Genomic DNA, 16,959 nt, shown 5'->3' with positions numbered 1-16,959 from the left:
TCCAAAAATACAAATATTGGAAACATGTAAGAAAGGCTCTTTTCAGATATGTAATAAACTGTAAACACACAACTTGTCCACAGCATCTCAAGGTATTAAAAAATGGATTCTTAAGATTCACACCAGACATGCTCAACCCCAGTTGACGAACAAGGGAAACATAATCTCTCACTTTCCTAAGGTCTTTATATTATATTACTGGGGCTAGTTTGATAAGAGCCCTTAGTTGAAACCTCTGATGAAAGACTCATTTCTGAAATAGAAAATTAAAGAAATCTTGTCAGGTTGCGGTTTGTTATGTCCAAACAATAATCACATCCTTTTAGAACATTAACTTACCATAAGAATAAATGTTTTTACTACATATGTTATTAAACAGGAGAGAACAATTCTACCAGTAGAAATGTTGTGAGTCCTCTGTAACATCAAAAATAGCATTGATGTAACAACCAGAAAGAGATTAAAAACAAGTATAAGCAGTGGAGATGACCCAGCAAGTATGAGGACCTGAACTTGAACTTCCAAACCTCTGTCAAATATCTGAACACAATAACACACATGTTGCCCTAGCCCCTAGCCCCTAGGTATGGACCTTGGGGATAGGGAATCACAACACATATTTCAGGAGTCAGGTGAGAAGCAGAGGCAGACTCTTTTATTGCAGAAGTGGGGAGTGCCTTTATACCCTCTACCCATGCCCCATTGGTCCATGACATCTCACTCCTTGTTGCTGGTACCATCTGATTGGCTGACAAGGCCAGCCCCCTGTCATAATTTGTCTCCATGTACCTGGCAGGTCTTAGGTTGTAAAATATGGATGCAGCTGTTGTGCATATGTGGGCCATTACAGTCTGCCAGTCAGGGTCAGCTTACTCATTCCCCCAACAATACATCCTTGTAATCCCAGTGCTGTTGAAATATAACCAGGTATATCCCAGGAGCTTACTGACCTTTCTAAGCTGTCTTCTTGGCAAGGTTCAAAGTAGTAAGGGACTGTCACTATAGAAATTATTGGTAATGCTGGTCTTAGGGTGTTACTGCTGTGAACAGTCACCATGACCAAGGATAACATTTCTTTGGGGCTGGCTTACAGGTTCACAGGTTCAGCCCATAATCATCAAGGCAGGATTATGGCAGCATCCAGACAGGCATAGTGCATGGCAGATGAAAGTTAAACATCTTTTTGAGAGACAAACAGGAGAGACAAACAGCTGGCATCTAGGCAGGTAGGACAAGGATCTCAAAGCCATGTCCACAGTGACAAACTTCTTCCAACAAAGCCACACATACTCCAAAAGACCACACCTCCAAATAGCACTACTCCCTGGGCCAATCATATTCACGCCAACACAATGACTGATGAATGACAGCCATTGATTTTCTCTAGCCTATGTACATATAAACTCATCTGTATACTCATGTGTTCATACACTAGTGAACATGTTCTCCCTCCCTCCCTCCCTGCCTCTCTTTCTCTTCCTCTCTCCCCCTCTCTCTCCCCTCCCTCCCCCCCTCTCTCTATATATATATGTACATATATGTGTCTGTCTGTCTGTCCCTCTCTCACACACACTCACAAATCAGTGAAATCTAAATCATTATATTGAAGCCTTTCTTTACTTCTTAAAGTAGTCATTGGAAATTGTATGTTATAAAATAAAGTAAGGTATAAAGCATTCTTCAAACCTTGAAACAGAATTCAATAAAAACCTTGTTCAATTGTAGAAAGAACATAGTGTTGTTTTCATCAGCCTATTGTTTTACATCAGGGAGAAAAAAAGGCATAATTTCTGATTTCATCAGACTGAAATAAACATTTATTCTGTCAAAACAGAATTTAAATACAGAGATGCATTCTCCAGTAGACTGCCTTTATCATGTAAAACAGGTCTTTGATAATTAACAACTTCTTTAGAGACCTGTGCCAGCAACAAGAAATCACTGCCTGAAATCTCTGCTATTAACTCACTCTTATGAACCTTTCCCCAGTCTTACTTCTAACATAGAAATAGGAGAGTGCATTTATGATGATGTTAAGTAAGCCAAAGCTAGGTACAATCAAAAGAAATCTGTGTGTGACTACCTCATGCCCTTGTAAAATGACATTTCTCACTTGTATAAGGACATGAAGTTAATCACCAGAGGAAGTCACTTTCAGGAAGAAAGACATGAGAGCATTTAAAGAAGAAAAAGAGAAGCAACCTGTTGATATGTATTTGGACTTAGGGTTATAACATAGACACACAAAGGACAATGCTTTAGTTTCAATAAATAAGCTTAGTTTCTTAAATTTCAATGCATTTTGTGTATTATTGGGAGTGTGTATGTGTATGTGCCTATGATGTGTGTTGGTGCACATGAGCTTTAACCTACATGTAGATCTATAAGTATCCACTATATAGAGATATATACTCTAACTACATGTAGCTATAAAAAGGCAAATCTGTGAAGTGACATTCCCCTTTTACCATGTAGCTTCTGGGTATCCACTTAGGTTGTTAGTCTTTTTTTTTTTTTTTTTCCTTTTTTTTCTTTTTTTTTAACTGGATATTCTTTGTATTTACATTTCAGATGCTATTCCCTTTCTGCCAATCCCATCACTCCTCCTCCTCCCATTGCCTCCATGAAGGTGCACCCTCTCCCAATCTCCCTCTCCCACCTCAGTACCTTGGCATTCATTACTCTATAGAGATAAATCTAGTTCATAATTTTGGTTCCTTTGTTTATATGATTTTGTTTCCCTAAACTTTAGGATTAAATTTGTCTTAAAATTATGTGCATATATGTCATATTATATAAGGATGTATCGTATAAATACATATAAACACACACACACACACACACACACACACGCACAAATAGTGAAGCCATACTGTAGTTCTATATACTTAATAATACTATTAACATTTACTTTATAAGTTGCTTCGCACCTTACAACAATACATTTTGTAATATGCAGTTATCTGTAACATCATTGTCAGTGATAAAGTTATGTTCTTTAGTAAACAATTATTGTACACAAAGGTTCATTTATTTCTTCTCTGGTATGGTTCTGATACAATTGTCAAACCTAATGAACATTTAAACTTTTTGAAAATTTTTATCTTAACTGTGGGGGTGTTTTGCCCACATGTACATCTGTGTATTCTGCTGGAAATCAAATCTGAGTCTTCTGGGAACTCAGGCAATGAACTTAACTTTGTAGTCAGCTGTCCAGCCCCCAATTGAGCACTATTATAGATACAATATTTATTTTTTTAATTAAAAGATGGTAAAATGTACTAAATGCAGTAAGACAGTTTTATTTATGAATTTTTATTCTAGGTCAAAGTTTATGAGACTAAGGTTGATTGCTTGAGAGTGAATGCGCATGTGAGTGTGTGCATATGAATGTATGTGTACATATGTGTTAGCATGTCTATGTGTGGGTGTTTGTGTGTGTATAATACATGGGACAGAGGGCACACCACAGTGGTCATAATAGAAATCAGAGGACAATCTTCTCAAAGCTAGTATCCCCTTTGTCCACTTGGTACTGGGGATTGAATTTAGGTCCAGGATGTAGGTGCAAGTACCTCAACCTGCTAAGCCAGTTTGCCATTTCTGGGCATAGTTGTTTAAAATGTTCTATGGATTCGTGTGTCTGACAATACAATGAATCACAATTCCAATGTGACTGCCTAAACATAAGCTGAACAAAGACAACAACAATACCCAAAGAAGACACATTGAAGCTCCTAAGAGCTCAATGTAACACAAAGAACCACAGTCAACTAAGGAATGCTTCCGAGCATGAGAAATAGTCTTTTCCAGGGAAGAGCACACCAACCGATTATCCAACCCCAATGGTCAGTCTTAAAAACCTTCATAAAAGTAACGTTTTACATAATGCATGTTATATTTAGGAATATATGTGTATATATAGGCATATGTGTGTAATAAGGATTAATCAAAAGAGACCATGAATTTGAAAGAGAGGAAAAAGGTGTATTAGAGGGTCTAGAGCAATGGTATTCAACCTTCCTAATAAATGACCATTTACTACACTTCCTCACATAGGGATGGACTCCAACCATGAAATTATTTTTTATTGCAACATCATAACTGTAATTTTCCTACTGGAATCACAATGTAAATATCTGATATGCAGAATATCTAATATGTGACAACAAGGAAGGAAGTTTTTCCTCTCAACCCACAGGTTGAGAACCATTGATCTAGAGGGAGGAAATGAAAAGGAGAAATGACATTGTAATCTCAAAGAGGCTAATTGGATTGACTTTTAAAAATTAATGTTGTGTGTGTGTGTGTGTGTGTGTGTGTGTGTGTGTGTGTGTGTGCTACAAACTGTTTAGGAGTCCACAAGACACTGGATGGCTTGGAGCTGTAGTTAGTTGTGAACCACTTAACCCAGATGCAGAGAAATAACCTGCATCCTCTGGGAAACAGGATACAGGACGTAGTCTTAACTGATGGGCCATCTCTCCAGCCCTGGGATGATTTTTAAATGACTGTGGTCTAACCACATCTTGTGTGCTTTCCTTACATAACTTTTCCTTCCTTTCAGAACACTGATAGGAGCAGAGACCTAGTCCATTAATGACTAGAAAAAAATATACATTAATAGAAAATAAATGGAAAGAAAAGAAATTCACAAAATATGAAGCAAGTTATTTATTTTCTCTAGTTTTTTTTTTAAATGAAAGATGAAGTTGTCTCATTCTTATAGATGAGGTCCTTCTAACGGTATGGAGGATTTCAGTGACTTTTTTCTTTAATTCACTAAAAGATGAAAGGTGGCATAACTATTCATAGGAAGGAAAGAAAAGAAGAAGGCAGGGAAGGAAGGCAGAAGGAGGAGAGGAAAGATAAGGAAGTGAGAGAGAGAGAGAGAATTTGAGAGAAGATGTCATTACAGAACAACATGCCAAGGATGTTCTCAGACCCTAAAATAATTTAGGTTACAGTGTAAGAAGACTAGATTCTCTCAGCCAGCATTAAAATGCATGGAAAACACATTTTTCTCTGTCCCAAACTACTCAAATGGACTCATTTGTCACCACCTGAAGGCCAGGTCCCATAAAATGAAAATTTAAGTCCTCTTTTTCTTATTAGAAATTAAGAGAGGAAAATAATTAGTAAGCAAACATATGAAATTAAATACCTTAAACTATTCAGCTAAGATTTAAGAGTTGAGAAAATTAAAAAGGCAATTTGAACAGTAATTAAGGTATAGACACTAAAAAATATCATCATAATTTTGTTCATTTACTCAGCCTGCTTTACTATGAATCAAATTATGTCCCCTCAAGTAGAAATAGTTAAAATGAAAATATAGCATGGGTAACTTATAAATTAATATGTACTTGTAATAATGCTATGCAACATTCAGAAAAAAATTTATAGGTGTTTCCTTTTATAAATTTTAATTGCCATTTTGATACAAAGAAAAATATGTTAATTGTACTAGCTCATACTATTATGCAATCAATGGAATACCCCATATTTCAAATATATATGATTTACAAATCAATTAAGTTCAGATTTTGTTGTTTGAATACATTTACATAATTAAAGTTTGTCTCAGCCTGGGTTTTATACATGAGAGCTGCAAAAACATATATTACAGTGATTTTTCTCCTCACACTGTTGTTCAAAGATGATATCAATAGTGTCATCAATAATATAATACCCTATTTTATTTTATTTTATTATTCCCTTCTTGTGAATCTATTTACTGGGTAGTCAGAATATTTCTTATTTTAACAGATTAAAAAATGCAAAGTTACTATTTTTTATCTTGCTTTGTTTGAAGTTCTCACTTTTTGACCCATGACTATCATTGGCAAATACATGATAAGTTTTGTACTTTTGATTTTCCATACACTGCCATTTTTGATATAAAACATCAATTCACACACCTACTGAAAATATTAGCAAGCAGCCAAATCAATACTATAAACTTAGCTGCACAGGGATACCATTCACAGCTGGTCCAAAATGCAAAATGCATCAGTAGCAGGAGATGAGTTAGTCATCAGTGACATCTCCACTACAACTGCATGATTTCTAAGACAAAAGTTCCAAGGATTCTCTATTTCCTAAAGAGACTTGCTTCTGCATCCAATGTGAATAGCACACTGAGGATACAAGCTTGTGACTGGCAGCTGTTCATGCCCATCACACCATATTCATCACATAGCTACACTATAACATTACATACGCAATACACAATCTGTTCTACCACATCACATATGTACTAGAAAACCTATTCGTAAAACAATGACCTAGAAATAGAATGTCTTTGATAAACAGCATTATTTGAAGGAGTCAGTTTGTTTCTTCTTCTTATGATCTGTCATGTAATATGCTATTACCTAAAATCAAAATATATCACATTTCCAATAATATTCAAGGTGTGTATACATGAGGAGACAATCATGAGGGCTACCAAAGATCTTCACTGGCTTCAATCTCTTCACTATAAATAGGAAAATGAGAGCATTTAGTCTATGCAGTGTGATGTATACATTCCATCATGCCCGGCAGTGCATATGTGGTGGAAATCACCATTATTGATAAATACATCAAAAGGACAAATAAATTTATCAGTGCTCCAGAAAGCTACTACCTTCTCAGAGGCTCAAGATACCATTCCCCTGAACAGGTTAAATTAGGTGTTTTTGTAGCATGTGTGTTACTTTCTGTTTTATGCCATCGAACCCAGAAGTCCTCACCATGAGCATCATGGAAGTGCATATATAAGAGAGGATGATTCATTCGCTCTATGAATTACAGGTTGATAAATAGTTGAGAGCAGGTACTACATCTGTGCTGACAGGTACCTTGTTCATTTTCCATTCCACCTTATTAACTAAGGTGAATCTTGGAAGATGGACTATTTGTTTTCTACTATTTATTTGTTTCTATTCCTTATCATACTTCCTTAAGCTAGAAACCCAAATGTAAATGGTCCACATGTGTCTAGTCATGAGACTTATGGATAGATGATAGATGATTTTTAATGATATAATTTTTTAAAGACTTTCATTCCTGGAGCAATGGGGTGAAATTTCAAAACTTCGAACCACATATGTGCTTATAGAATTGGGAAAGTTGTCATTATGTCACGTTCTCATGGAGTCAATTCTGCCATCCAAATAAAATTTATGACAGCAGGTGAAATATGGAAATTATAACTTTCTACACAGTGTAAAATGCTTTACTTAAAATAGCATCAAATTATGAAGAGGTGAGCATAGTGTATCCTGTAGACAAAGGCCAAGAAATTAAAATGTATAGCATGATTTCTCACACTGAAATTAGCATGCTGTCACCTGAAATTATTAAGTATGTTTTCAAAAAGCAGCAGCCAAGCGTTCATATTGAATCATTTGTGTATTAGTATAAGTATCATTATTTCCCACATCAAAAACATACATATACAATCTTTGTACAATCTATGTGTTATCTATATTTTTTCTGGCAACTGTAATTACCAAATCTTGTATTCAAAACATTTGCCACAGTTATTGAGAAATCAGTATTTTTAAAAAGACTTATTTATCTTTATTTTATATCAATTGGTGTTTTGTATGCTCATAATGTTTGTGTACCATGTCCCTATCTTGCATGCCTTATGTCTAAAGAAGCCTGAATGTGTTTGATCCCCTGAAATCAGAGTGAAAGATGGTTGTGAGCCAGCACTTGGGGGCTGCCATTCAAACCACGTCTTTCATACAAGCTGCTAGTGGTCTTGACCACTGAGCCATTTTTCATCTTCACGATTAGAGCTGAGCTCACTTGAAGGGTCCCTGCTGCCTTTGAATGTTACCTCCTTCTATTTATTGCATGTGTAATAGGAAGTGAAGACTTCTGCTCTCTTAATTATTTTGAGTTGTGAAAGAGTATAGCTTAGTTTGCTACACTGGGAGGGCAGAGCAAGTAGATTTAAGTTTTTTTTTTTTTTTTGCACTGAATCAAGTTTTAAATTTGTCACTAAGTATTTCTAAACCTCCTGCTCCAGTGGATGACTCCATACCTATGTACATGTGAGGAGCATTAATTACAAACTGTGTTATAAAATATGACAAGATGTTTAGAGGGAGATGAGGGAAATCCAAGATAAGTTCTAGAGTGTGTAGGGTGACTATAATCAAAATTCAATGGGGTACATGTGAAACTAACAAGCAATACAGTTTAAAATGTTTTAAAATTCTGGTTCCAATGTGGCAGCTACTCTAAAACAATTGTAAATTTTTCTAAATACAATTCTGACTTATACTACTGTGAAACACAGAATATGTCATTATTTTTTCTGTAAATTCCTTTTTAGCTTTTGTTTCCAACTTGCATTTCTTCTCAATCCTTTTACAAAAGAGTTATTCCCAAGTGCACTGGATTCATCTCAAACATGAAAAATTCATGCCTACACAGTTCTTACAGAAAGCTGAATAAATTTGGTGGGATATGATATGAAGAAGGGACTCTGTAAAAACATTAATCCATTCCATCCTATTTTGGGATATAGCATAGTCATCTAGTTACTTCATAGATACATAAAGATACAATAATAACTAAACATATAGAGATGTGATATTGTCTGTAGTTGTTTGTTCACTGTCCCAAATGACATAAAATATTTATAGATATACACATATTTTAGTGATTTAAATAATACATGTTTTTAAACATGGTGTCAGAATTGCTTGTCTATTTTTTAGCTCTTATCTATGCAGGAACCTATGTGATATGCTAGAAATTATATGTTCAGAGAAGCAGGTATAATCTTAATTTTCATGGACTTTGATGTCAACAGGGAATATAGGCCAAATTGAAATAATAAGATGACTACATGTATAGTGAAGGGGCACAATAAGACTTAGAATAGAAGGCACTATAGATATATAGATCATGGGCACAGGACCTAACTGAGGAGAATTTATAAAGATGACTCATAATAAATAGATGCTTGGGCTTGACATATAACACATGCAGGAATACACATAATTATCTGAGATCCAGGGAGACTTGAACATTAGATGAGGTTAGAAAATTACTACAAATGATTACAGAACATTACAGAACATTACAGAACAAAACCAGCCTTGTGCATCCTTCTATAGTGGAAAACGTGACACTAAATAAACAAGGTTGGAAAAGATTGAGGTGGACACTGGTGATGAATTGGGGAACCTCTAAAAGAGAGTAATCTATGGGAGAAAAAAAATGATTGCCAGATAGACACCACAGAATGCTTTGGGTGGCATTGGAGTAGCCTGGACAGTATGTTTGAAATGTTTTTAAAGTACAGGATGATTTTGAAAGGATGATGAATCCATCTCTAATTTCCTATCACTGTAACCACAATTCCCAACAGAGACAATCTCAGACCATCAACTATGATGGAGAAAGCATGGCCAGAGGTCACAATGGTGGGAGATCCTAGTGAAGGTTCCTTAGCACACAGTAGACATGGACATAGCATGAGGGGCCAGACTCAGAACCTTCAAATTACTGATAATTTAATTCCACCACCATGGCTGCACCTCTCACAGGTTCTATAGTCCCTCAGTAAAGTATCATCATTTTCAGAACAATGTTTTAAAAGAGACTGTGAGCATTTCAGACTCAAACTATGCATTCTGTCCAACCTCCTAAAGACATATGGTAAACTCATAGTACAAAATGCCTTTAGTGCAACACAAAATCTTACGAATTCCCATATGACTCAAAATCCAGAGCTGAAAATATGTACAGAGACTTTATTTTAAAGTGATTAGCAGTGTAAATATCACAAAGAAAGCTGTATATTTCCAATGTAATGCACAGAATAAGCATATAAATCCCAAAAGAGATGGGAAGATAACAGTGTAAGATGGGAGTACACTAAAGCCTAGGTCTGGCATTATAAATATTAAATTCTGTCACATACGAGCCTGTATCCATGGCATGTGGAGGCAGGTTGTGAGCCCTGATGACCTTTAGTAACTGTTCCCCATGGTCTCTTGTCTATAGCACATATAGCTTCTCTCAGAATGGTTCTACTTTGTAGCTTTCCTTGGTAGGAACCTACATTGTTTGGTAGGTTTCATTCGGAATCTTGTACTTCCATAGCAAAAGCTTTACCAGGCTGGAGAGGTGGATAAGTGCTTAAGCACACTGACTGCTCTTCTAAAGGTCCAAGTTCAATTCCCAGCAACCACATGGTGGCTCACAACCATCTGTAATGGGATCTGATGCCCTCTTCTACTGTGTCTGAAGACAGCTACAGTATACTCACATAAAATTAATAAATAAATCTAAAAACAACAACATAAACAATACACACACATACACAAATAACTTCACCAACTGAGCTATCTACCTAGTTAGTCATTCTCTTTATAAAGTTCTTGGGTAACTGCATTTTCAAATCCCCAATGCTTTGTATGGTTTGAATGCTGCCCTTAAGACACCATTTCAGTACTTAGTAGAAAGTGCATGAATTTTTTTTAATCATGTTGATCACATTAGCAGTTACAGCTCTGTTTATTCATTTCTTCATTTTCTTGCCAAATGGATTGTCTTTGAATTGTTTTACTTTTTATAAGCTCAATTTTCAGTATATACCTGGATAACATCTGCAGTATCCACTGTACAGCCTGAATCCGCTAATCCACTACTTTTGAAGTAAGCATTATCCAAATATGTATCATGAGCATAATATAGATAAATGCATTACCAGGAGGTAGCATGAATGGCCTCCATATCACTTCCCAATGGAGTTCTTGTTTCTGTCTAAACCCTCATGAGAATGGTCTATACTGGACACTTGCCCATTAGAGTCCTAGCGTTCCTACATTAATCAGACTTATCCACTAAACTCTGCTTACAGCAATCATCTTATCTCTACATCACATTTCTAAGTTTTCCAAATCTCTCAAAAACAAATAAGTTAAAAAAACATATTAAAAGGCAAAAGAATCATATGACCAAAAGTTTTCATAAAAATGACATACTTCTCTGGTTCCAACTTTTATATGTAATAATTATTTTCTTGATATCTACAAATTCAATGCCCAGACCTCCCCATACCCCTTCCAAAAAAACAAACAAACAAACAACATTAAGGTTGGAAAGAATTACTGGGGTTCAGTGTTAGAGGAGCTTGATTGATTCTGTTAGAGACAGTCTGGTCGTATGCACATCAATTAGAGCATTGAGTAGTCTTCTCATGCCATTATAGATTGTGGTGCAGATGACAAGGACATGACCTGAGACAGAGCTTTATAACATGATAAGCCTTTCCCAAGGACCTACTCACTCTACCTCAGTCACCCTCATAAAGATACCAGAACTTCCAAAGGAAGGCTACTAGCTGGGCAAAAGCATATAAAACATTTGAGAGAGGAGATGACATTAAAAGCCACAATGATAATGGTTAGAAGTAAACAGTCATGAATCATAGAAATCATAAGGCAATCTTTTATATTCATACCATTATTTTCATAGACAACTATTAGGTATGGTAAGATAGAAAACTATTGAATGTAGTAAGATGATTATTAGATATGGTAAACCCAGTTGCTTAATGCATTGTGAAAGTCAGGCTTTAGCAACATTTATTAGTTGGCTTACTCTGTTGTGCATCCTACCTCTTGTGACCCTTAACCAAGGCTATTCCAATTAAAGCACATTCCAAAAAGACAATCAATAAATATACATAGATGAAGCAATAATTTAATAAGGAAACCAGTTCTATGTCGTTGTAATTTTTTCTGTAAATATCAACATGCAAATGCTTATGCTGGTTAGTTGTTTGTTTTGTTTTGTTTTTGTCTTCCGTTCTGTTTGACAAGTTTACCTGGGAAGAGGATTCCTCAAGTGAGTAATCCTAAAGTCAGATTGAGCTCTGGCCATACCCCTATCAGATTGCTTTGGTTAATATGGCAGGACCCTGCCTTCTGTGGACAGCACCAGATCCAGGCAGGTGGATCCAAACTGTAGAACAAAGCTAATTGAGTAAGCCAGTAACAAGCTAATAAGCAGCTTTCTTCTGTGGTCTCTGCTTCAAGTTTCTTTCCTGCTTGATGGAGAGAGCTACCTCTCTCCATTCAGTGATGGACTGTGCCCTGGTACTAGAAGCTGTAGTAAACAATTCTACATCAAGGTACTTTTGGTCACACTTTTTATCTTTGCAATATAAAGCAACCTAGAACAAGGCCTTTTTACACACTCCTAGGTTACTGAGACTTGCATCATGAGAACAGCAAACTCAATCTCCAAACCTGGAATGTGTAGGCCACTGTGACCACCTGCCTGATTTAGATGTACTTACTGCCTTTCATATCATACCCATGAAAAAGCTTTTCTTTTCTTTCTTTTCATCTCTCCCTTTTTTGATTTCTCCATTTGTTTACAGTGATGAATCCTGCATGACTATCTTTGTCATGAATCTTACTTGGAAACAAGGATGCTCTCCGGGTTGATTTCTATGGAGGGGAAGAATAAAGATCAATGTCCAGCTACTGCAGTTCAGTCAGAACTAGAATTACAAAATAGCATTTTCAGCAAATCAGAAGGGAAATTTTCAGGACAAGGTAGCTTCTCAGTACTATGGGGCAACATTTAAAATTTATATTAAAAGTAGATACTACACCAATATTCCACATAGTTCACATAATAGTATACAACTTCAAATAGCTCAATCAAGGCTCACTTTCTCCATCTCTGTTCCCAGTTACCTCATTAAGAAAAATAAATAAAAGATAGGCTCTGCCATTAAGACTCTATTAATGTAAAAGAGTATTGATTGATTATTGACTTCAAGTTAAGAGAGATTTCTATCAACTAGCTGCCAGATTGAAGCTAACTATTAATGTCATATAACTGAAGTCATATAAATTGTTTTTGCCAGTTAATCAACATTTATTGTATGAATTCCAAATCTGAAGTTAATGCTAAGAAATTACTAGATGGGCATAAATTGCATAATTATCTATGACTGGGTATACAAAGACATACACACACACACACAGAAAGAGAGAGAGAGAGAGAGAGAGAGAGAGAGAGAGAGAGAGAGAGAGAGAGAGAGAGAGAGAGAGAGATTGAGACTATGAAAGCAGTAGGAAATCAGTTTTCAGTTGAAGAATTTTTCACAAAAAGTTAATTTTCATAAAATTCAGTCAAAACCTTTATCTACAAAGCCCCAAGCCTAAATAAATAATATTCAAACTTGCTCTGAACTTAAATCCAAGCGGCAGCCTGTGGACGCATTCATTTGTTTATTTTACATTTTTCTTTTAGGCCCCAGGAAGGTTTCACTGTACTGGGTTTCCTCAGTTCTCCCAAATGTTTTCTAATTCCAATCATCTCTATTTGTACTTTCTCCCTCTGTCTATCTCTTTCTTCCTGTTCTCTCATGTTTCCACACATGCCCATGCCCACCACACACCAAAAATCTATTCTATCTCTGCTTATGAGGGAAATCCATGCGTACCCCCTAGCATTCTCATTGTTACTAAGCCTCTCTAAGTCTGTGGATTGTAGCATAATTATCTGTTACTTTACTGATAATAACAACAAAAAAGTCATTACATGTCATGTTTGTCTTTCTATGTATGAATTGTCTCACTCATGATAATTTTTTTCCTAGTTCTATCCATCTGCCAGTAAACTCCATGACATCATTATTTCTAACTGAGAAATGCCCCATTGAACAACATATCATATTCTCATAGCTAATAGTCATAAACTGGATACATTCCTCTTTGCAGCACACAGATGAACATTCCAAACTACACATGAATGAACCTTGCCTGGCATCAGTAGGAGGGGAGGTCCTGTGAAGGCTTGATGCCTCAATTTAGAGGAATGCTAGGGCAGTGAGGCAGGACCAGGTGGGTGGGTGGGTGAGTACCCTCATAGAAGTTGAGTAGGGGAATGGGATAGGGAGTTTGCAAAGGGGAAACTGGGAAGGGAGATAACATTTGAAATATAAATTTAAAAATCCAATTTAAAAATGTGGGTCTTCCTACTCCAGATGATACAATTCAGACAATTATGTCACAGGTGTACCCAGATATATTGGCTGTGATTAATTTCATTAATTCATTAATGGTCAAGTTGAGAACCAAGAAAATCTATCTTCTTTTTATATAAGGATTTTGAGAGATATAACGTTCTTTCTACACCCATTGTCACTACCCTGTTACTGTAAGGTTAGATGACATTTTTACCTGCTTACTAGCCTCTTCTTCCAAGTGTCTCCCATTTAATCTCATGAGTCCCTTCAGTTCCCTGGGGTCACACATAGACCTTAGAAATAGCCACCTGCATCTCAGAAAAAGGGAACCTCTTCTTATCAATCTCACCCCTCTAATCTTTCCTATTTCCTGTTTTCTCACTGCTGTTAAATGGAACATAGGTGGTGTGATTGTCTTGTATAATATCTCTACATTATTTTACTCATGTCACATTTTACACTATCATCATAGGAGTTAATTTTATTAGATGCATTTTGGATTTTTAGAAGCATGCCCATCAAATATCTTGAAAATCCTATGACCTGTGTCATTTATTGTTCTCAATTATAAAATACGCCTTTTTGCATTTCTGTGTCTCACAGGTCTCTTAGCTGATGTTTTACACAGTAAGCCAGCAATAAATAACTGTTAAATGAATCACCTCTCTTCTAATAACTTATGTCTAAACACATTATATTCAAACAAATGAAATAGAATCGGTCCAAAGTAAAGTAAACATATAGCAACTCTCTTTTAAAGAAAGAGAAGCAACTGAGAACCCGGTATCATGATTTCTCTGTCTTCACCTTGCTGAAGAACAACATCCATCAGTCCTTTGCTGTCAGAAGTCATGAGGAAAAGAAAATTGAAAATAGAAAAGACACTTAATATGAACAAATTTTCAGTAGACTATGACAAATTTTTCAGGCAACATGACATATGACTACAAGTATTATTGTATGAGAAAATAGGATAGAAGAACTGGAAGAGAAAAATACAAGAAGTCATCTTTCAAGTAATGTGGTAATTTTTCTGAATTGGAAGAACACTGTAAATCCACAAATCGAAGTGGCTCAGTGAATTCCAAAGATTTCTTAATTTAAAAAAAAAGATAGAAGGCATAGTAAGGAACTTCCCATCATGTGTGAAAATAAAATTTTCAACCCATGCAGAGAACTGGCCCATCTGGACAGAAGTAGAGTTTGTAAGTAAAACCTTTCAACAATAAAAACTTGACAATAAATAGATTATCTGGCAAATTGTAAAGATATTAATATCAATTTGGTTATCCAAATGAAGAGTGATAATTTGGTAGAAATGTTTCTCTGCTCATTTTGTAGTGACCACATATAATCCAAATGTTAAGATTGGACAAAAGTTATTTTTTAAAAATACTATAAAATCTATGACCTCATTAATAGATATAGTTTTTCAATAAGATACTAACAAGGAAATGCAATGTGTCTGAAAATGAACTAATTATGAAACAGGATTGGTAAACTCTTTGAAAATAAGTCAACCTAATGATTTATGTGTATAAGCAAAATCATGTGACCATATATTTGATGGGACAGTGACAAGATTCAATCTGATTCCTTGGTACAAACTTGAATTGTAAATATGAAAACTCCATGACATTAGACAAAAGAAAGAATAAAAGCATAAAGTGAACATCATTTAATGAAGTATATCTGAATTCCTTCTTAAATGAGGAAGAAACACTGTCATCCTCCACAATTACTATCCAAGATAGATCAGAAAGTCCTAGCCCACCCAACAAAGTGAAAAATCTCCAGTTCTTAATAGTTGAGGCAAAGAAATATTAAGTAAGTCTATTGACTTGCGAGAATATCTTGTTTAAGAAACTACAGGACTGCTAAGAGAATGTTTCATAGTTTGTCTTATGGAGCAGTCCATCAATTTTCTTGTATCATGAAGTAGTGTCAAGCAGACATTCTCCATCAAGTTAACACCTTCTCATGTAGCCATTGCCTAGGAGACAGTAACTCAGAAGCCACTGTGTGCTGTTTAAACAGTCTCTGGGAGGGGTTATGGGAAAGATAAAGTTGAGATTTACCTCAAGTCATTGAGGTAGTATAATTTATTTTTATCTTGGATATATATATCAGAAATATTAATATAATTATGATAAAAATTCTAACTTCTAGATTTCAAAATTCTAAAAAAAATCAATGAATGTATATGGAATAAACTTTGAGGCACTTAAAATTTTTTAACTCAATTCTTCATAAAGTTAGAAAGTGCAAATTTATTTAGAATAACAAAAACCCAGAATAGTGAAAAACTATTCTCAACAATAAAAGCATTTCTGGGGAAATCATCATCTCTTATCTCAAGCTATATTTCAAAGCAATAGTGATAAAAACTATATAGTATCGATACAGAGACAGGCAGATAAATCAATGGAATAGAACTGAAGGCTCAGAAATGTATCCAAACACCAATGGATACCTGATCTTTGACAAAGGAGCTAAATCATACAGTAGAAAAAATGATAGCTTTTTTAGTGAATGGTGCTGGTCCAACTGGTGGTCAGCATGTAGAAAAATACAATTCGATCTATTTTTATTTCCTTGTACAAAGCTCAAGTTCAAGTGGATCCAGAACCTCTACATAAAACCCAATGTACTGAAACTAATAGAAGAGAAAGAGGGGAGGAGCCTCGAACACATGGGCATAGGGGAAATTTTCCTGAACAAAAAATCAATGACTTATGCTCTAAATTCAACAACTGACGAATAGGACCTCATAAAATTGAAAAGGGAAAGTACATTGTTAATAGGACAAAATATTAAACAAAACAATGGAAAAAGATCTTTAACAATCCTATATCTGATAGAGGGCTAATATCCAATATATACAAAGAATTCAAGAAGTTAGACTCCAGAGATACAAAAACCTCCTATTCAACAATAGGGTACAGTGGTAAACA

Source organism: Micromys minutus, assembly GCF_963924665.1.
Source record: "Micromys minutus genome assembly, chromosome: 25".
NCBI classification, from domain to species: Eukaryota; Metazoa; Chordata; class Mammalia; order Rodentia; family Muridae; genus Micromys; species Micromys minutus.
This window is presented reverse-complemented; position numbering follows the sequence as displayed.